The 21,941-nt window shown below is 40.1% G+C and overlaps 1 protein-coding gene across 1 annotated transcript in view; it reads left to right on the forward strand.

Annotated features, from left to right (window-relative positions):
• LOC137280914 (retinal guanylyl cyclase 2-like) overlaps positions 1-21,941 on the forward strand; it is a 261,889-nt gene that overhangs the window by 136,766 nt on the left and 103,182 nt on the right. The window lies entirely within an intron of this gene.

The raw sequence follows: 21,941 nt of genomic DNA on the forward strand, positions 1-21,941 counted from the left end.
ATAGTGCCCTGACGACCACCGACGTTGACCAAAACGGTGATGACTTCGGCACCATTACCAGTAGGCTTGTGGTACTGCTGATTGTTGAGAATGCAGACCAACAGAACGCTATCTGCCTGATACTGCAGTCTGGATAATATGGATAGTATTGTGTTAAAAACAGATTTTTTTAAGTCACAGCAGAGCAGTTATGTAGGGTGCTGTTCACAACATGGATCCTTTCTCTGACCTGATCTTCGTGCATCTTTCTTGTTGTAAGCGGCGAGTAACGGGATCGGGTGGTCACATTGGTTCCCAAATGTGCAGATCGATGTTCATGCTGTTGGATCACTAGACTGTCTCGATTATTTACTCACTAGACTCACTCACTCACTCACTCACTCGTGCCAAGGCAACTGTTCCATTAAGTGGTATTACAACTGTGTGTTCCGTGTGAGGCTTAGTTTTTAAAATAAGTCTCCCAGCAGTTTTGTTAGAAAGTTTCTTTCCAATACTGGATTGGAATGCTTAAACTGTATGTTCCACGCGTTTCCTTTACTTCAGCAGTCTGGCTGTGCTAGTCGAGGTGTAATAAATCTACATACAGCTTATTGGCTGGCCACGCTGCATTCTAAAATAGTGGATTTGTGGCGTCAGAAATATTTTCAGCGCATCTCGGGCCATGCGTCGTGATTAGCGTTGTGGAAACTACCAAGGAGCATCATGTTTGTATTTTGATAGACCTTTCTTCGAAGTAAAAAGGCACCAAGCTTTTCCGAGAGCAAGCAACCGCAATTGCATATAGTAAAACTGGTTCCACTACAACAGCACATTCTAAACTAGTGGAATGTGGCTTCTACAAACGTTTTCAGCGTACGCCCATTCATCGTGATTAGCGTTGTGTCGTGAGAGAATTCGATGGTGCAGATGCGGGTAACTTGTCCTTTCTTCAAAAAAGACACGGTAATGTTCTTACCGGTTACTTATGTTGCTTGCCAGTTTAACAGTCACGGCCGAGCTCCTCGTTACATTCTTAAACATGTGCTCGAGGGGAGGGAGATAGCTCATATCTTAGTACTTTGCGTTAGAAACAAAAAACGACAAAAAGTGTGTATAGCGTTATTCGAACAAACGAATGATTTTCATACATACCCGCCCCGCTGACTCAGTCAAAAGAGTGACTACATATGATTACTTGTTACGAGAAAATGCGCTTATTACTTGAAATGTCTTTGTGATAACTTTGAAAGTTAGAGTCATTTATCACAAAATGGTGTAGATTCTTCCAGGAAACACACTTTTGAAGCTTGCCTGGTGTACTCTCCATGAGAGGTCTTTACTGTCACAGACCGGACACGCCCATCATCTCCAGGGTAAGTCTTCAGTACATGCGCCATGTCCCATTGGCCACGTGCTTTGTTTAGCTCCATCGGGATGACAAGGCCACCTCCAGCGATGATTGGAGATTGTTGTTTTTTTTCATTTTTGTCGAATCGTCAACACTGGCAGGTATTCTCTCCTCCAACGCTTAACAACATGGTCTGCGATGATCTGACTTTGTCGCCATTTCCTACGGCTACAAAGGTCTGTTTCCTGAAAGTTTCTGATTTGCTGTCCAGGTTCAGCTCGTCCAATGAGGAAGTGATTCGGGGTCAGCGGTGTGAAATCATCAGGATCATTGTTGTTATATGTCAAAGGTCTAATGTTGGGCACTGTTTCCGCTTCAATCAGAGTTGTTCACAGCACTGATTCTGGCACACACTTGTCCCGCAGAACAGCTTTAAGTGCTACCTTGATAGAGCTAATGGGACGCTCCCAAGCACCTCCAAAATGTGGACTATAAGGTTTCTGTAAAGTGCCTCTGAGTTGACTTGGTTGTAAGGAAATTAGAGATTTCTACTTGATTGAGATTTCTGATGCTCATTATTGGAACCTTGGACGTTTGTCCCATTGTCACTGTAAATGTCCACGACGACCAATGAAATTTGTCAGGATGTGAATGAAATAATCTGTTTCTAGCGAATTAGCAAGCTCAATATGTACCGCTCTGGTTGCAAGGCAAGTGCAAATACATCCCCATTTCAACCTGCTACCGAAGTAGTCAGTTCCCGTGTGAGTAAAAGGAGCCTAAAAGTTTGTTTGGGAAACCGGCAAGTCAGCCATCATGGGGACGCTGTGCAATATGCGCTGTTTATAGCAGTCTTTCATTTCCTGACGACCGCCTTTACTTGGCGTCTCAGGTTCAAGGGTCAGTACTGCTGTTGAACACTGGCAATAACATGTTCAACTCCTCCGTATGAGCATAGTCACTGGGTGTCCAGTGGGTAGAATAAACTGGTGTTTAGCTTCAATCGGAATGTTGGCCTTTTGAAGTTGACCTCCAACTCTCAGATGGCTTCCGTGATAATAATAGTAGCTGAGAATTTGTGTCGACCTCCTCGTTGCCAGTTTCAGTCTTGCAGTTGTCATTTTGTGCTTGCTGTATCCAATACATTGAGACATCATTGCATTCCTGAACTGTAAGAGTAGCTTCATTGATGGGCTCAATTGATCTGCTCTCCTTATGCATGCCGATAATCTGCAGAGCTTTCGCCTTGATGAGAAATCTGAGGGGTTCAAGATTTCCGACAATTCATGTTGTGATTGGCATGTCTCCTGTGTACGTTTATCTGAGCTGGCTGTGAATGTATGCTTGATCTTGATTTCAGGATCATCATCAAGTGTACATGGTTTGATTTGCGATGACGGCCATGTGTCTTCACTGTTGTGAAGAAAATCAGGTGCACTGAACCATGAACTGCTCCCAGTCAAGTGTGCTATTGTCATACCTCGAGCTCTTGTGCAATAATCGGCCGGATCTTGTGAACTTGCAATGTGACGCCATTGTGTTGGCTGCCTTGATTCCAGAATTTCAGTGATCCAATTGGCTACAAATGGTTTGAAGCGCTTCATTTTGTTGTTCAGGTACTGGAGCACTGTCATGGAGTCTGTCCATAATATTAGACGGCGTTCAGGTAAACATAACACCTTCTGAAGAGAGTTTCCAAGCCTGAGAGCTAGTAATGAAACTTGGACTTCAAGTCGAGGTATGGATAACACTAGCTTTATTGGAGCGACACTTGTCTTCGAGGCTAGGAATGAACAAACGGTGCTGCCTCACTACCTCTCTTATATCTTACTGCACCAAAGGACTTTTCTGAAGCATCATCGAAGATGTGCAATTGAAGGTTATTGGCTTGTGATGAGACGTTTTTGTGATGTGAGGTTGTGAAGCTCGTCTAACCATTCTTCCCACCTTTTCTGTATCACTGTTGGTAATTTCGTCATCCCAGTCGACAGTCTGTCTCCATAGATCTTGAATGATGGATCAAAGATGGAAGACACTGTACTCACGATACTTCACTTTGTAGTTTATAACTCAATCCCAGGATCAGTGCAGACAAAACAGTCATCATTCACGCCCCACCTGAGACCAAGTGCCCGATTGTACAGGAAACTCATCCAAATCGAGATCCAAAGTTTGAATAGCCCTCTCTGTCTCTGGAATGGAAGATGAAACTTCAGATGAATTGCTTATCCATTTATGGAGATGGACGCCTCTTTTCTCCATCAATGTTGTCAAATCCATTGAAAGTTCAGTTGCTAGAGATGGCAGTTCAATAGATTTCAATATTGAAATCGACATAAATATCATGCAGCACTGTGTCAATTACTACAGGTGTAAATTGGTGAGCATTGTCAAGTGCAGTTCGCATATCAGCATAGTTGGCACATGCAGATGAATCTGTTGCCTCAAATATGTGAATACCCATTTTGTAGATATCTGGGGGACCTGGTTCACATCTGTTAGCTTTCCACAAGAATCGCAGAATGTGAGAGTCATATTCGGGCACTTTAACTTAGTGATACATCGCTTCAATATCGGCAGCAATTGCCATATCATACAACCGAAATCTCTGCAATTTGCCAAAGAGATCGGGTCCACACATCAACTTGCTCTTCAATGAGGTCCCTTTGTGAGAAGCAGTAGCACCAAAAACAACACGTACATTACCAGGTTTGTTGGGATTTTGTACACCATGGTGTGGAATGTACCGTGTGCGTGGATGATCCTCATCACCAGGGGTTATACTGTCAGTCACTTTGGTTGCATAACCCTTGTCAAAGTACTAGTTCAAGGTCTTGCTGTACATTTCTTCAAACTGGTTATTACTGTCAAGCTTTTTCAAGAGCAGGTTGTATCTCTTGCGTACTTAGGGATAGTTGTTTGGAAGGTGAGTGTTGTTACTTTTCCAGAATATATTAACTTGGTTTTCTTCCAATATTGTCTTTGCTCTTCTATCTTCGACCGATATGGCTTCCTCCATGTTGTGTTTTGTCCCAAATGATTCTGTTTTCCAGAATTGTTCTATTTGATCCTGCAGATTGTAGATGAGAATATTAACACGTACTTGTGTTGTGTGTGATCTGTCGCCATGCGTTGACGTAGCCATCATCGACCAACCAAGTGGTGTCGTCACTGCATAAGGCTGTCCACTATCACCTGAAACAGCATCTTCTTGTAGGTGTGCTTGAGGGGTATGTAAACCTATGAGAAGGATCTGCAATGAATCAACATCAGGCAAGTTGAGATGGGCAATGTGTTTCCACTTAACACGTTGTGATTTACATTTAAATGCTCCATTGTAAGTCCAAGCGCCCTTGACATGAATGGTCTTGGGAGTCCGGTGCAATACCCTTTATCTGTAGATGAACCTTTTGAGAGCTGCACTTCGTGTTTCCACTGAGTGTAGTCATGTTTAAAGTTTGTTTCATCCTTTTCATCTGCCAATGAGCTCTGGATGAGAGTTACATCGCTGCCAGAATCCAACAACGCCAATGTCTCTATCATTCTCTCAGACTGTCCCATAACATGGACCGGCACTATTTGAATTAGAACTGAAAAGTCATTTTGAGAAATTACTTTTCAATTTGTCACATACTGTGTCAATGTTTTACACGCCTGATGCAGCATTGTGTGATGGCGTCTTCGGCACCCTGTTCCTGACACCTGAAGGCAGAAAAGCACTTCTCGACACCATGATTTGGCTTGAGACAATTAAAACAACTTGTTTGTTATGACAATGTTTTTTTCTCTCCTTAACTGTTTTGTTAGCAAATAAAGGATACCTGTAGAGATAATGACCTTCAGAACACACGTGACATGGCACTTTACGGTTGTCTGAATATGAAGGAGACTTGACATTGGTGTTCTGTTGAACTGTTGATTTTGTGATGTGAGGCATTCCATAGGTTGGAGTTTTCATGCTTTGTGCATTTCCATTCATGTTGTAAATTGTGTCTATTTTATGTTCATACCTTGACTGCTGCTGTCTGCTTTGCTTTCTTTGAGCAAAGACTCTGTCTCGCATCCAATCAAGCAACTTGCGTTTCTTCCCCTATGACGTCTCTTGCTTGTGGGCACCCATGGCGAGCCACCTCCTTGTGGTGGGTGCTGGGTAACGCCAAGAGCTCGCCGACACCCCTGTAGTGGATCCAGGAGGATATTTGGTCCACCAACCCGTTTGCCGTGGGTTGCAGCCCTGTGTCGGTGGAGGAGGGGATCCTGGTGGTTGAGGGCAATGGGAGCAGGACCTGTGTTCTTATTGCTCAACACACCACTTCGGCCCTGACTTCACCTAGACGGGTGGTAGAACTGGCCCAGTTCTATCAATCGGCTGGTCACGCCAAGCCCTGACCTACAACTATTTCATGCTCAAAATTTATGAAACTGGTAATTTGATTTTTCATGCTTGGCTCTTCTGAGATTGTAATTTGAAATTCGTCATTTTATATATGTTTTTGCCTAGAGTCGTATGCCCAGAAGGCGGTGGCTCATGGGCCAATCTGGTGGAAATATTAATCCTTTGATTTTTCTACTGGAGTATATCATCCGGGTATCCTTGGTGCTTCAAGCTGGAGGCCCGCTTGCTTTAGCATTGTCCTTGTGATACTCTGTGGTGGGTGGGGAGCTCGGATGATGAACCATTTAAAACCAACTATGGCTTACGAAACCCTCATTAAAAAAGCAAAACGTCCACTAGACCCTGATGAAGATGATAATGAACACAGACCGACCCAAGCAATTGACTACTGGCCACGCTTTATATACGTATAAGACACCACTAAAGTTGAACCCGTTTGCAGTATTGAAGGCTATTCAAGGCATTGCGGGTGATGTCAAAAATGTTAGACGCTTGCGTTCAGGAGCTCTTCTCATTGAATGTAGTAAACGACAGCAAGCTAGAAACCTGATGACAACTGAAATGTTGGTAGGAATTCCCGTATCAGTCTCAGCTCACTGGACGCTCAACACTAGCAAAGGCATAATTCGTGATCGTGATCAGTTGTTTGCGGACATGACGGAATTAGATATTGGGACAGAGATGAAAGATCAAGGTGTCATGCATGTCAAAAGGTTTACAACCCGGAAAAATAAAGAAACTGTTCCAACAAACACATATTTGTTTTCTTTTTCCTCGCCAACTGCTCCAAAATCTGTGAAAGCTGGATACTGTAACATCGCTGTTGATACCTATGTTCCTAACCCATTAAGGTGTTTTAAGTGCCAAAAATTTGGACATGGAGTGAATAGTTGTACATTGTCTGTCACGTGTGCTCACTGTGGTGAGCAGACACATACAACAGAAGATTGTACCAACAACTTTAAGAAATGCGTTAACTGCGCCGGAAGTCACTCGTCTTTCTCAAAAGACTGTCCAGTTTGGAAACGGAACATGGAAATCAACAAAATTAAATATACTCAAAACTTTAGCTTTGCAGATGCAAAAAACTTGTCCAAAGATCAGACTTAACAGAAAAACTTAAACCTGAACGTTTTATTGACGTTCCCGAGGCTATTAAATGCTTTTCTGATGAATTGAACTCCATAGCTGATGAGTGTATACCAAAGTCCTCTGTAGTTCCACATATTCGAAAACCATTGTTCAACGATGAATGCAAACAAGCTAGGAAGGCAAGGAAAAAAGCAGAACATTATTTCCGACGCCATCCCATGGTGCATAATTTAAACAAATTTATAATTTTAAATGCTAAAGCACGGCGTACTTTTAAACAGAATAAACGCCAATCTTGGCAAAATTATGTATCTAAAATAAATTCTCGGACACCCATTTCCAAGGTATGGAACATGGTCCAAAAAATTAAAGGTAAAGGTACTAAATCTACTGTGAGATCAGTTACTTACGGATAAATCAGATATTGCAAATAAACTGGGTGAAACCCTTGCTAAACACTCTTCCTCTTCAAATTATGTACCAAAATTCCAGCAATATCAAAAACAAGAAGAAAAGAAAACTATTAATTTCAATTCTGATAATGGGGAAGATTATAATGAAACGTTTTCTATTCATGAACTCCATACGGCTCTTGATCACGCTCATGACACTGCTACAGGAGCTGATAACATACATTATCAACTCCCGAAGCACTTACCAGAATCCTGTTTAGAGACGCTCTTATCAATATTTGATGATATTTGGACTTCCGGGAAATTTCCTTCTTCATGGCGTGATGCCATAGTAGTACCAATACCTAAACCTGGACGGGATCATACGGATCCATCTAATTATCGACCTATTTCATTAACTAGCTGTGTTTGCAAGACCATGGAGCGCATGATAAATAATCGACTAGTTTGGTACTTGGAAACAAATAACCTTATAACAGATATACAATGTGGTTTCCGTAAAATGACACAACCTGGAAGTATGGCATTCTGAGAGATTTACATGACCTCGGCTTGCGAGGTCGTTTGCCTGAATTTATAGCCAACTTTTTAAATGACAGACAATTCCAGGTCCCTGTGGGGTCTACCTTGTCTGATCATTACAATCAGGATCAGGGTGTTCCACAAGGCAGTATTTTATCGTGTCACTCTTTTTAGCATCAAGATCAACAGTTTATCAAAAGTCTTAAACGATTCAATTGATGGATCACTTTTCGTGGATGATTTTAATATTTCCTGTCGCGGTAAGAATATGCATACTATTGAACGGCAACTGCAATTATGTTTAAACAAAATAAATAAATGGTGTCTTGAGAATGGTTTTAAATTTTCTAAGACAAAAACTAATTGCATCCATTTCTGCCGTAAGTATAAACCACATAAGGACCCAAAATTTTTTTAAATGGCACTCCTATCAAAGTCGTTAAGGAGGCCAAGTTTTTAGGTTTGATTTTCGACTCTCATTTAACTTTTCTTCCGCATATCAAATCCCTGAAAACTGAATGCCTGAAGGCACTTGATCTGTTGAAAGTTGTGTCAAACTCAAAATGGGGAGGAGATCAAGCTACTCTCCTGCACCTATACCGTTCACTTGTCCGTTCGAATCTTGATTATGGCTCCATCATTTATGGTGGAGCCTGTAAAAGCAATCTAAAACTCCTTGATTCTATCCACCACCAAGGTCTGAGACGTTGTCTTGGGTCGTTCCGAACTTCTCCTATTGACAGTCTCTATGTCGAAGCCGATGAACCATCTCTTACACAGCGCCGTATCAAATTAGCTTTACAATATATTACAAAACTATACTCTAACGAATCCAACCCTGCTTTTAACTGTGTTTTCGATCCTCTTTATGATCATTTATACAACAAAAAGCCTTCTCTTGTTCCGCCTCTTGGGCACAGAATTAAACCATTCATTTCTGCTGCCGGCATTGAGCTGAAAAGTATAGCGCCTTCGCGTCTTCTTTCTTCTCCTCCTTGGCAATTAGTGAGGCCACAAGTTGACCTCACATTAACAAAGTTAAAAAAAATCAGACACAAACGAATTACAATATAAACAAGAGTTTAAGCAATTAAAAAATAATTATAGTACATACAAATCCTTATTTACAGATGGGTCCAAGGATGGTGGCACAGTTGCTTGTGCCACTGTCATTGGATCCAGAACAATATCTTCTCGATTACCTGATAACAGCTCCATTTTCACTGCAGAAGCAAACGCAATATTAACGGCTCTTCAATATATTCAAAGACATCCTAATCATGTGCAGTATATATTTTTTTTCTGACTCTCTTTCTTGCCTTCAGGCTATTACAAATTTCTCTTGTAAACATCCACTTTTAATTGACATAATTGAATTGTAAAATGATCTTGAAACTGGCCAGTGCGACATCGTCTTTTGTTGGTTACCCAGCCATGTAGGTATTTCTGGGAATGCAATGGCTGATCTTGCTGCTAAGGCTGCACTCAACAAATCTGTGACACCACTTCTTATTCCATACAGTGACTATAAAGCTAGCATTAGAACTTACATTCGTGATCTGATGCAAAAGAAGTGGGACACCCAAGTGGGAATAAATAAATTACATGCCATAAAACCTTATATTGGTTACACTCACTTGGGCTGTCAGTCCAGATTTGAAGAGGTCATTATGCGACGATGTCGCATTGGCCATACGCGTTACACCCACAGTTATTTACTAAAAGGCGATGATCCTCCGTTTTGTATCCCTTGTGATGAGAGAAGCACGGTCAAGCATATCCTGCTTGACTGTGTTAAATTCTCCATCATAAGGGATAACTATTTCAATGTCAAAACATTGAAGGATCTTTTTAGCACAATTAGTACTCATTTAATTCTTGGATTTTTAAAAGAAATTGATTTTCTTATTGAATTGTAATTGATATGTTCTGTAGATAGTTGTATTTTAATGATTGGTAGTTTAAATTAGTAATGGCCAAGCATATTCTGCTTGACTGTGTCGAATTCTCCATCACAAGGGATAAATATTTTAATGTCAAAACTGTAAAGGATCTTTTTACTAACATTAGTTCTCATTTAATCGTTGGTTTTTTTAAAAGAAATTGACTTTTTGGTAGAATTTTGAATAACGTGTTCTGTAAATAGATGTATTTTAATTATTGGTTGTTTAGATTTGTAACTAGAATTGTTAGTGGCTGTACCCTCAAAGGGGGTTGAAGTATTGTAAAATTATTGTCCTCCTGAGAGGGTACGTAAGTCCAATACTCTCATAGTCAATTTAAATCTACTACTAGTTTTTAATCGTAGAATATTTGTTGTTTTAAGTAATGGCTAAATTTCAGGATAATCGCCAATAGCAGAGGGGATGGTGTAAATCCAGCTAGGGTTCATGCAGGTAGAAGAAGTAATGTAAGTCCCCATGGACCTTAGTATGGTGATCTACCTTCAGTTGTTGGTGATCTATAGCCCCGGTTTTATGTTGTATTGTCTTCTTTAATTCCAAAGTTTTAAGTTTCAGTGCTAGTTTTATGTTCTGTGATACTGTAGTGTTTTTACTGTCCTTCGCTGACAGGTTTTACTTTTTCTCTTTTCTCATCTTCACATTACTATAACTTATATTGTTCTCGTCACGATATGGCTGCAATATTGCCGATGTGACGTTAAATGTTAACTCACTCACTCACTCACTCTCTTGCTTGTGCTTGTGTTCTGTCTCTTGCTTGTGCTTGTGCTTGTGTTTGTGCTTGATTTCGTCCTGACTGATTTCTGATTGTGCTTAAGAGATTTGTGATTCCATATCTGTAGACCCTGACGTTTCTGACTGTATGTCTTGTGGTGTGTAATACTGGTTTACTTGTGTTTCTATCCAGTCATGAACAGCTTCAGCTTCATTAACTGTGTTGCTTTCAGAGTTATTGTTTGTGTGTTGAGAACTCATCACCATATTCTGCAATACTTGGCTTGGAGTGTAGTCAACTGAGTATCATACTGTGCTTTTTGTTTAGCCTGTAAGGCTTTTAACTTTTCTGTTTGTATTATTAGCTTGTCCTTATATTCCTTATTCGACCCACTTCCAGCTGAAGCTTTAGTTTTCAGGTACGAATTTGGTAGCTTTAATAATTTATCAAGCTCTGAATGGATACTTGGAAAATCTGTATCAGATTCAGTGCAAACACTGTTTTCTTGACGGACTTAACTTGAGGAGTAGACTTGACACTGGGTCGTTCAGCTGTTTATTATAATCAGCATGGAGACTTGCAGTGGCAAAATCTGTACAAGCACAATGTCTATAAAGGGGAATATCATCATCATAATCATATCACACAGGGGAAATCCTTTGAGTCCAATGTTTGGGTTGAACGCCGGATATCGGTAATGCCCGACTGTCATTATGATTTCTGCCATTCATTATGCACGTTTATGTTTAGGGTGTCTTTGAATATATTTAAGGGCTGTTAATATGGCGTTTGCTTCTGCAGTAAAAATAGAGCTGTTATCTGGAATTCTAGAAGATATTGTTCTGGATCCAATGACAGTGGCACAAGCTACTGCACCACCGTCCTTAGAACCATCTGTAAATAGTGAGTGAGTGAGTGAGTTTAGTTTTACGTCGCACTTAGCAATATTCCAGCTATATGGCGACGGTCTGTAAATAATCGAGTCTGGACCAGACAATCCAGTGATCAACAGCATGAGCATCGGTCTGCGCAATTGGGAACCGATGACATGTGTCAACCAAGTCAGCTAGTCTGACCACCCGATCCCGTTAGTCGCCTCTTACGACAAGCATAGTCACCTTTTATGGCAAGCATGGGTTGCTGAAGGCCTATTCTACCCCGGGATCTTCACGGGTCCATCTGTAAATAAGGGTTTATGATTGCTATATTTAGTTTTTAATTGATGATATTCTTGTTTATATTGTAATTCATTCGTTTCTGATTTTTAAATGGAGTTAATGTTAGGTCGACGTGTGACCTAACCAGTTGCCAAGGAGGAGAATAAAGAAGACGGGAAGGCGATATACTTTCCAACTCAGTGCCGGCAGAAGAAAGAAAGGGTTTAATTCTGTGCCCTAGAGGCGGGACAAGAGAAGACTTTTTGCTATGCAAATCCTCATAAAGCGGATTGAAAACACAGTTATGGGCAGGGTTAGATTCATTAGAATATAATTTAGTAATGTATTGTAAAGACAGTTTTATTCGACGTTGTGTAAGAGGTGGTTCATCGGCCTCAACGTAGAGACTGTCAGCAGGGGAGGTTCTAAAGGACCCAAGACAAAGTCTTAGACCTTGGTGGTGAACAGAATCAAGAAGGTTAACTCATTAAGCCCGAGAGCCACTTCACTGCTCAACACCTGGAACCCCGTGCTGATTGCCTGGCCGGCTGTGGCGAGACTGATTAGGGCTAAACACGCCTGATATCCCTGGCTGGTTTCGTAGATTACAGGAAACTGTCTCGTCATACGAGCAAGTCCTAATTGTTTAATTGTTTAATTGCGTTGTAAAGGTATATGTTGAAAGAAGCAGGAGTGAATACATGTCATATATGTAACGTTGTACGTCATTTTATTACACTTTCTCTTGTAGACTTTTGGTGGCGTGTGTATTTTCTTAACACATGTTTGTAGTCTTTGTATGTAAGACACACTTAAACAAATAGTTACTCTCATATCATTGTGTGAGGTTAAATTGTTGAAAACATCTATGTCAATGACATTAAAGAAAAAATTACGCTCGTGCCTAATAATCTTGGTGCATGTGTATTTTCTTAACACATGTTTGTTGTCTTTGTATGTAAGACACATTTAAACAAATTGTCCCTCTCACATCATTGTGTGAGGTTAAATTGTTCAAAACATCTATGTCAATGGCAGTAAAGAAGAATTTACGCACATGCCTAATAATCTTCTATGACAGAAGCATTTTCCCTGATGCGTTGCTAGTATATACTGAATATTTTAAGGTAAGTACTAATAAGCTAATGTGTGACTTACATGGAACAGATTCACAGTTTGTCATTTTGGTTCATCGAGATTTAACACAGAAAATATACGTTATCACACGAACATACATGTATCCATATTGTATAATGCTATTCCTTGCACATACATAAGACAAAGGGTCACGGGATGGGCGTCATCAAAGTTCTCGAGTAGGACTTTTTGTATCTCAACTGTTCAATATAGTGGCTGATTTCTTTTCTATGACCAATCGTATCATGAGATACCTGTCACAGAGGAAATGACAGGTGATGGGCGTGGGCTAAATTTCTGAAGAGCACGTTCGGTCACTAGACAGCTTGGATGCAGATTGACTATTGGTTTGATCGTTGACCAATCGATATGCTGGATTTCTGTTTTATCAACTCTAGCTATCATGAAAAAGTTTGTGTATCGTGAACATACATAATCGTAAGGAGGCCTGAAATGTACACGTAGGACTAAGAAGCACTTTGACGAGTTTATTTTTCTTTAAAGCACTCAAATCGCTACAATCCAATTGTTTTTACCCCGTATAACCCAGTCCAACCATTGAGTAGGGATAGTTTTTATTTGGATATGCATTTTGCGCACACTACTTGTACATCAAACATAATGGCTTGCTGAACATTTCAATATAATCTGCACATTGTTACGAATAAATATCACAATTCAAGTACATGTATTATAGAATTAAAATAAGTTACACGATACTGATTTATTGTGATGTATACACTTGCAGTTGAAGCTCCCCAAATATTTATGAAGATGGGCATTCTTCTATTTGCTTTGAAAGCAAACGAATTTCAGAAGATTGGTACTGGACTCCTCAAAATGAATGAATGAATGATTTAATTTAGAAGAAGGTTTTGTAACCTTGTCACCGTTAATTCAATGTGCAGAGTATCTTAGTATTCAAGTGACGAGTAACAAACACTTACCTCCTGTAACATAACCCCCTTTCTTGCAGACGTGTTCATTTGCCTGTATAAGCCCCCGACATTGCAAGCAATTGTTATCAAAACACATTAATAGCTCTTCTGATTAACACAGAAAGTAACCTCCTCTCGTAAGAAAAGCTAATCCTTGATCATTACTGCTAAATTGAATGAAATAATAGGTACAATACGAATTTAAAATTTATCACCCCCAATATGCGGCTCTCGCGGAATAAGAGGTGCTTTTTGTAACCCCCAATAAGCGTCTCTCGCTGTGAGAAGCTAATTAATTTGCCCCACATATGCGTCTCTCGGCCTTAATGAGTTAAGGTTGCTTTTGCAGGCTCCACCACATACGATGGAGCCATCATCAAGTTTTGAACGGACGAGTGATCGATATAAGTGTAAGAGGGTAGTTTGGTCCCCTCCCCACTTTGAGTTGGAAACAACTTTCAACAAACCTAGTGCCTTCAGGCAATTAGCTTTAAGGGATTTAATCTGCGGTAAGAAGGTTAAATGAGAATCGAAAATAAGTCCCAAGAACTTGGCCTCCTTTACAATTTTGATGGGAGTGCCATTTAGAGATAGTTCAGGGTCCTTATGCGGCCTATATTTTCTAGAAATGTGTACAATTAGTTTTAGACTTAGAAAATTTAAAGCCGTTTTCAAGACATCATTTATATATTTTGTTTAAACACAACTTCAATTGTCTTTCAATAGTATCCATATTTTTACCGCGACAAGAAATATTAAAATCATCCACAAAAAGTGATCCATCAGTGGGATCGTTTAAAACCTTGACTAAATCTTAATACTAAATACTGTGACAGACAATATACTGCCTTGTGGAACACCCTGATCCTGATTATAATGGTCAGACAGGGTTGGACCCACCCGGACTTGAAACTGTCTGTCTGTTAAAAACTGTGATATAAAATCACGTAAATCCTTAAAATGTTTCCAGGTGGTATCATACGCTTTCTCGAGATCAAAGAATCGATACAGCATGTTGTTTATTTACTATAGCATTTTTGACAAAGGATTCTAAACGTTCCAAATGGTCAATGGTACTTCTATTCTTCCAAAAACCACATTGAATATTTGTAATGAGGTTATTGGTTTCCAGATACCAAATTAATCGGTTATTTACCATTCGTTCCATGGTTTTACAGACACAGCTGGTTAAAGATATCGGTCTGTAATTGGAAGGATCAGTATGATCCTTACCAGTGTTGGGTATAGGGAGTACAATGGCATTACGCCATGAAGGAGGAAAGTTTCCAGATGTCCACATTTTGTCAAATATATCTAAAAGTGTGACCAGACATGGTTCAGGCAAATGTTTCAGCTGCTGATAGTGAATATTGTCATCACCCGTTGCTGTGTCATGAACTTGTTCAAGAGCAGTATATAGCTCACGTAATGAAAACATTTCATTAGAGTCGGCAAGAGATAAATCCAGAGAAGAATAAGTGCCAGTTGCAGGATGCACATAGGTGCTTGAATCATCATTAAATATGCACAGGTCATTATTTGAAATGAAATCTTCAATTATTTTGCCTTTAGTATTAGTGTTAGTACTGCCCCAGAATGGGTTGTGACCGTTTAAGTCACCCATAATAACACATGGTTTCGGGAGTTGGTCATAGAGTGATTGACTGTCAGTTTTACTATGTTGAAGTGTTGAAGAAGGCGGAATATACGGAGCGGAGAATAGAGTGTAAATGCTACACCCAGAGTCAGTCGCACTGCAACAGCTTGGAGAATAGTGTTTAGTATAACAGGGCTATGAATAACATCGTGCCGTATAAGAATAGTAGAACCTCCAGTGGCCCTATCACACGGAGGGGAAAGGGAATGACAGGCGTTAAGCTGGCGTAAGTTAAAATTATGTCTGTTTCAGATGTGTTTCATGCAAACAGAATGCGGATGGTGTGAGATCCTGGACTAAAAGCTGTAGTTCATTGAAATTAGTTCTTAGACCTCTACAATTCCACTGTACGATATTAGTTAAATGACCTATCTTTTAGGTGGATGGAAAGGGGATCTACCCCTTGCTTTTTTTCAGGGCGACAACCTATGTGCCCTGGGGTGGACGTTTTCTGACACATCCATGTCCTCCAATGAACCATATTTTTTTTAATAATTGAAGATGGTTCCCTGAACCCTTAGAAGCTCTGACACCTTTTTTCACTGTTTCTGCCCTAGTCTTCACTGTATTTGTAACTGCTTTCTTTGAACTTGTTTCTGGATGAGTCTTCTGAATGGACTGAGGCAATAACTGTTAATCATGAACTTGGATCTGACTGTTTAGACATGGCTCCCAAGTCTGAGTAGACTGTTCTTCAGGTGTAAGAAGGTGAGGGGTGTCGGCTGTTACCCAAGTCAAATCTGTTTGACACTCTATGGAAAAAACTAGTGACTGCCGAATATACTCTTGACAAACTTTCAGACGGTGTCTTACTGACTGATGAAACATTGGGTGCTGTTGAATCTTTTTAGCATCAGCGAAGCTAATGTTTTGAGTAAATTTAACTTTGTTGATTTCCATTTGTTTTTTCCATACTGTACGGTCTTTGAAAAAGGATGAATGATTACCGGAACAGTTTGTGCATTTTTGTTATTGGCTTTGTGCACGTGTTGACACCATGACCATATTTTTGGCATCTGAAACATCGCAAAGGATTTGGAATGTAAACATCAACTGACATAGTGCAGTAACAAACATTGACACACTTAGGAGGATTTGGTGAAAAGGAGGGAAAAGAGGTACGTATTTGTTGGAATGACATCATTATTTTTGCGGGTGGTGAATCGCTTGACATATGTGACTTGCTGATCCTTCATTTCAGAAACGATGTTCAGTTCTGACATTTAGGCCAACAAACGATCCTGTCTCTAATGATACCATTACTGCTGTTCAGTGTTCTGTGTTCAGTAACTGAAACCTGGATTCCAGCAAACGTTTCTGTATTCATCAAGTTAGTGGCTTGTTGTTTCCGGCTGCATTCAATCAGAAATGATCCTGAATGCAAGCGTTTTATGTTCTTCACCTCACCTGCGATGCCATTTATGCCCTTAGAGATTACAAAAGGGTTTAGTTTCAGTGGTGTCTTGTCTACAGTATTGAGAACCAGGAAACGTGGCCAATTGTCTGTTGAGTTGGATGACCTCTGTTCATTATCATTGTCGAGCTGACGTTTGGTCTTTTTGTGGGGGTTTGGTAGTCCATGGTAAGATTATTTTGACTCATCATCCAGGCTCCAATTGAAGAAATAATTGGTACACACTTTGACTTTCTGAGACAGTGATAGCTTGAACGGCTAAGAGAACTATCATCACATGTAGGTGATGTGTAAGGGAACGTGTCATGATGTGCGATCAACAACTCCTCTCTGAAAGAAGGCTCTCTGTGGTCCGTCTTTCACGTAGTACAAGTTGGGTGTCATTGAATCTCTCAGCGATGTCTTTGCTACAGTGAGCTCTCACTACGCCTCATCTCACACTGACGTCATGGTTGTCAGCATCCGGGAAACATTTTCAGAAAGGTCCATGTCTTCAAGAGACCCATATTTATTGAACAATTGAATTTTATTTTGTGACCCTTTAGGAGCTCTGCCACTTAGTTGATTTGAAGCATCAGGCTTAGGCTTAGGTTTACTTTTCACCGTTTGTTGATTATCAGCTGTCGATTGAGATTTTGAGTGTGACTGAGATGATGATGATGATGATGATGATGATGATGATTTGTAATCAGAAGAAGACTTTGATGTACCAGGAAGTGATGATATAGCAGGGTCTGGGATGGTATAGCAGGGTGCAAAAGCTGTCGCGTCGCGATTGACCCAAGTCAAGGTAGTTTGGCAGCCTGTGGATAATTTTGTTATTTTGGAGGTAGACTCCAATGATGTTTTTTGTTACTGTAGCATAACTCTCTGGAAGATCAGACCTCTTTACCAGTTTTTTTTTGCCTCAGAAAAGGAGATATTTTGAGTAAACTTTATTTTGTTTATCTCCATTTGCTCTTTCCAAATAGCACATTAGAAAATGAGGAATGGTCGCCTGAGCTGTTGGTGCATTTTTTAAAATCACTGTCACAATCTTCTGTTGTGTGTGTTTTCTCACCACAGTGAGAACACACAACAGACAATGTGCAAGTATTTTACACCGTATCCATATTTCTGGCATTTAAAACACCTGAGCAGGTAGGGGATGTAGGTATCAACTTGGATGTTACAGTAGCCTGCCTTCACTGATTTAGGAGCATTTGCACATTAAAAAAGTAAACAGATACACATTTGTTTGGACTGTTTCATTGTTTTTTCGGGTTGAAAAGCGTTTTAGATACAGCACACCTTGATTTTTCATTTCTGATGCTATGTCAAGTTCGGACATATCAGCAAACGATCGATCACAATCCCTGATGATACCTTTACTAGTGTTCAAGGTCTTGTGAGCAGAGACCATGACCGGAATGCCCACAATAGATTCAGTACTCATCAGATAGGTTGCTTGTCGTTTCTTGCTGCACTCAACTAGTAGCACACCCGAACGTAAGCGTCGAATGTTCATAACATCCCCAGCAATACCTTGAATACCCTTAGATACTGCGAAAGGGTTCAGCGTTAGTGGTGTCTATTCCAGGGTCTCAATAACACGGAAACGTGGCCAGTACTCAATGTATAGAGACGGTCTGTGGTCAGTAGGATCAATTTCAAGTGGACGTTTTGTTTTTTTGTTCGGTATTTCATAAGCCATGGTTGGTGTCATATGGTTCATCATCTGAGCTCCCCACCCACCACGGAGTATCACAAGGACAATGCTAAAGCAAGCAGGCCTCCTGTTTGCAGCACCAAGGATACCCGGATGATATAATCTAGCAGAAGAGTTAAAAGATTAATAATTCCACCAGACTGGCCCATGAGCCACCGCCTTCTGGCATCGGACTCTAGGCAAAATTGAAATACATGTTATCATTTTTCAAAATCCAAATCATTGCACAGTAATAATAAATCCAAGTCCGAAAACAAAACAAATGAGAATTGTGCATTGACGTATATAGAGTCCATGCACAGGGCTTGGCATGACCAGCCGATTGGTTGAATCGGGCCCATTCAACCACCCGTCTAGGTGAAGTCAGGACCAAAGTGGTGTATTAGGCAACAGGAACACAGTTACAGGCCTCTATTGCCCTCAACCACCAGGATCCCCTCCTCCACCGACACAGGGCCGCAACCCACGGCAAACGGGTTGGTGGACCAAATATACCCCGGGTCGACAACGGGGGTGAACGGCTTTCAGCGTTACCCAGCACCCACCACCAGGAGGTGGCCATTAACGGATGACTCTACAAAAGTGGAGACAATTAGTTTTTGACTGAGAAAATTTAAATCCATTTTCGAGATACCCTTTATTTATTTTGTTTAAACATAACCGTAGCTGTCGTTCAATACTGTGCATATTTGTACCACGACAAGAAATATTAAAATCATCCACGAAAAGTGATCCATCTATTGAGTTTAAAACCTTGGATAAACTGTTGATCCTAATACTAAACAGTGTGACAGACAAAATACTACGTTGTGGGACACCCTGATTGTGATTATAATGGTCAGACAAGGTTGAACCATAGACTTGAAATTGTCTATCGTTTAAAAAGTTTGATATGATTTGAGGCAAGCGGACCCTTAATCCCAAATCATGTAAGTCTCTTAAAAACCATATTTCCATGTCGTATCGTATGCTTTTTCCAGACCGAAAAAGATCGACACTGCATGTTGTTTATTAATGGTGGAATTTTTAACAAAAGTTTTTAAACGTACTAAATGATCAATGTTACTTCTGTTTTTGAGGAAACCGCATTGTATATCAGTTATTAGATTATTGATTTCCAAGTAACAAACTAATTGGTTATTGATCATGCGTTCCATGGTTTTACAAACACAGCTAGTGAGTGAAACTGGTCGATAATTGGAAGGATCGGTATGGTCACGTCTGGGTTTAGGAATTGGAACAATTATAGCATCACGCCATGAAGAAGGAGATTCACCAGATGTCCAAATACTTTCAAAGATGTTTAAAAGTGTCTCTAAACAGGATTCTGGCAAGTGTTTCAGGATTTGATAATGTATGTTTTCAGCTCGTGCAGCAGTATCAAGAGCTTGGTCAAGAGCTTCCATTATCCGCGTTGAAATGAATAGGTTTCCTTTCTTCTTCTTGTTGATATTTTTTAAATTTAGGTACATAGTTATTGGAGTAAGAGTGCTTAACCAAAGCTTCACCTAGTTTATTAGCAATATCTAAAGTATATGTTAATACTTCATTTTCATTCTTAAGGTGGTGGATGCCAGGTTGAGAGCCTTTACCTTTGTTTTTTTTAACATATTCCATACCTTGGATATGGGCGCATGTAAATTGATTATACATAATTTCTCCAAGATTGACGTTTACTTTGCTTAACCGTACGCCAAGCTTTGGCATTTAAAATCTTAAATTTATTGAGATTATGGACCATACGATGGTGACGGAAATAGTGCCAAGCCTTTTTCCGTGCCTTCCTTGCTTGTTTGCTGTGATCATCAAACCATGGTTTTCATATGTGAAGAACAGCAGAGGACTTCGGGATACATTCATTAGCAATTATATTCATCCGAGAAACATTTTATGGGATCAGGAGTGCCTAAGAACAGCCCGGGTTTCAATTTTGGTAGCACAAAGAGTGACATACAATTGCCAGTCACCTTTTTAAATATTCCACCGTGACGATGAAAGGACATCAGATGGGGCACAGGTTTCAAAATAGTCGAAAAATGGTCACTTCCACATAGTTCATCATGGACTGACCATGTGAATTCACTCACTAAATTTGAATCTGTAAGAGACAGATCCAAACATGAATATGTACCTGTAGCAGGGTGCAGGTAGGTTTCAGAGTCATCATTAAAGATGCACAGGTCATTATCAGATATGAAATCTTCAATCACTTTTCCTTTTTGATTCACCTTCAGTTGTTGGCAATCCATAGCCCATTTTTAAATTGTATTGTTCACTATAGTTAAACTGTTTTAGATTTAATTACTAGTCTTAAATGGATATCTGTGATATTTACTAGTGTGTTTACTGTTCGTTGTCAACAGGGTTTTATTTTCTTATATTCATTCTACAATGTCAGTATTACGTGTTCTCGTCACGATATGGCTGCACGATTGCCGATGTGACGATAAATATTAACTCACTCACTCACTCCTTTTTGATTCATGGTTGAACTTCCCCATAAAGGATTGTGCCCATTTAGATCACCCATGATAATAAAGGGCTGAGGGAGCTGGTTGCATAATTGTTGAAGTTCAAGCTTTTGAAGATTTAAAGGAGGAGAAAGGTACAAGGAACAAAGTGTAAAGGTAATTTGCAAGGTAATACGAACGGCTACTGCTTGCAGGTTTGTGTTAAGGGGATCAGGACTATGGATGACGCCCTGTCACACCAAAAACAGAAGCTCCACAGTAGCTTTATCACCTGGGGGAGAATAAGAATGAAAAGAATTATAGTGTCTGAAGTCAAATTTACCGATATGTTTACGGTAGGTTTCTTGTAAAGAAATTGCTGATGTATTTATATCCTGAGTTAAGAGTTACAGTTCATGAGAATTATGTTTAAGTGCTCTGAAGTTCCACTAAAAGAAAATTTGAATGGCCCATGGTGGGTATACAGGTGATCGTTCACGTGAACACGGGAAGTAGTTCATACTACCAAGACGTTCACAGGATCACAGGTCATATCCATCTCGAGAGGGTTAAAAATGTCTACCGGTGTTTCAGTAGCAGTGGCAATCTTACTTTTGCTTTTCCTATGTTGTTTCTTCTTGTGAGGATTGGGCACTTCATTTGATGATTTTGCTTTAGCTGATGTTTCAGGAGTTGGGACACACTGAGATGCTGGAGGGATGTCATGTTGACTATCTGTAGACGTTGATAATTTAGAAACAGGCTGAGGATGTTCTGATTTTGTCCATGTCAAGTCAGTTTGACATTGTACGGATCGAGTAGAAGGTGTGCAGGAGACAACTGCAGCATAAGTTTGTGGTGATGAAGGCGAACGGCTCACAACAACTTTTTTAGCTTCCTAAAAGGAAATGTTGTTTACTGACAAAACATCTTTTTCATGTATCCAGGAAGGACAAGATTTAGAAGCAGCGTCATCTTCACCCTTGCAATTTACACAGTTACGTGCAGCCCTACAGCTACTGTTTTCATGATTACCTCCACATCGAGAGAC

Source organism: Haliotis asinina, chromosome 4 (genome assembly GCF_037392515.1).
Source record: "Haliotis asinina isolate JCU_RB_2024 chromosome 4, JCU_Hal_asi_v2, whole genome shotgun sequence".
NCBI lineage: Eukaryota > Metazoa > Mollusca > Gastropoda > Lepetellida > Haliotidae > Haliotis > Haliotis asinina.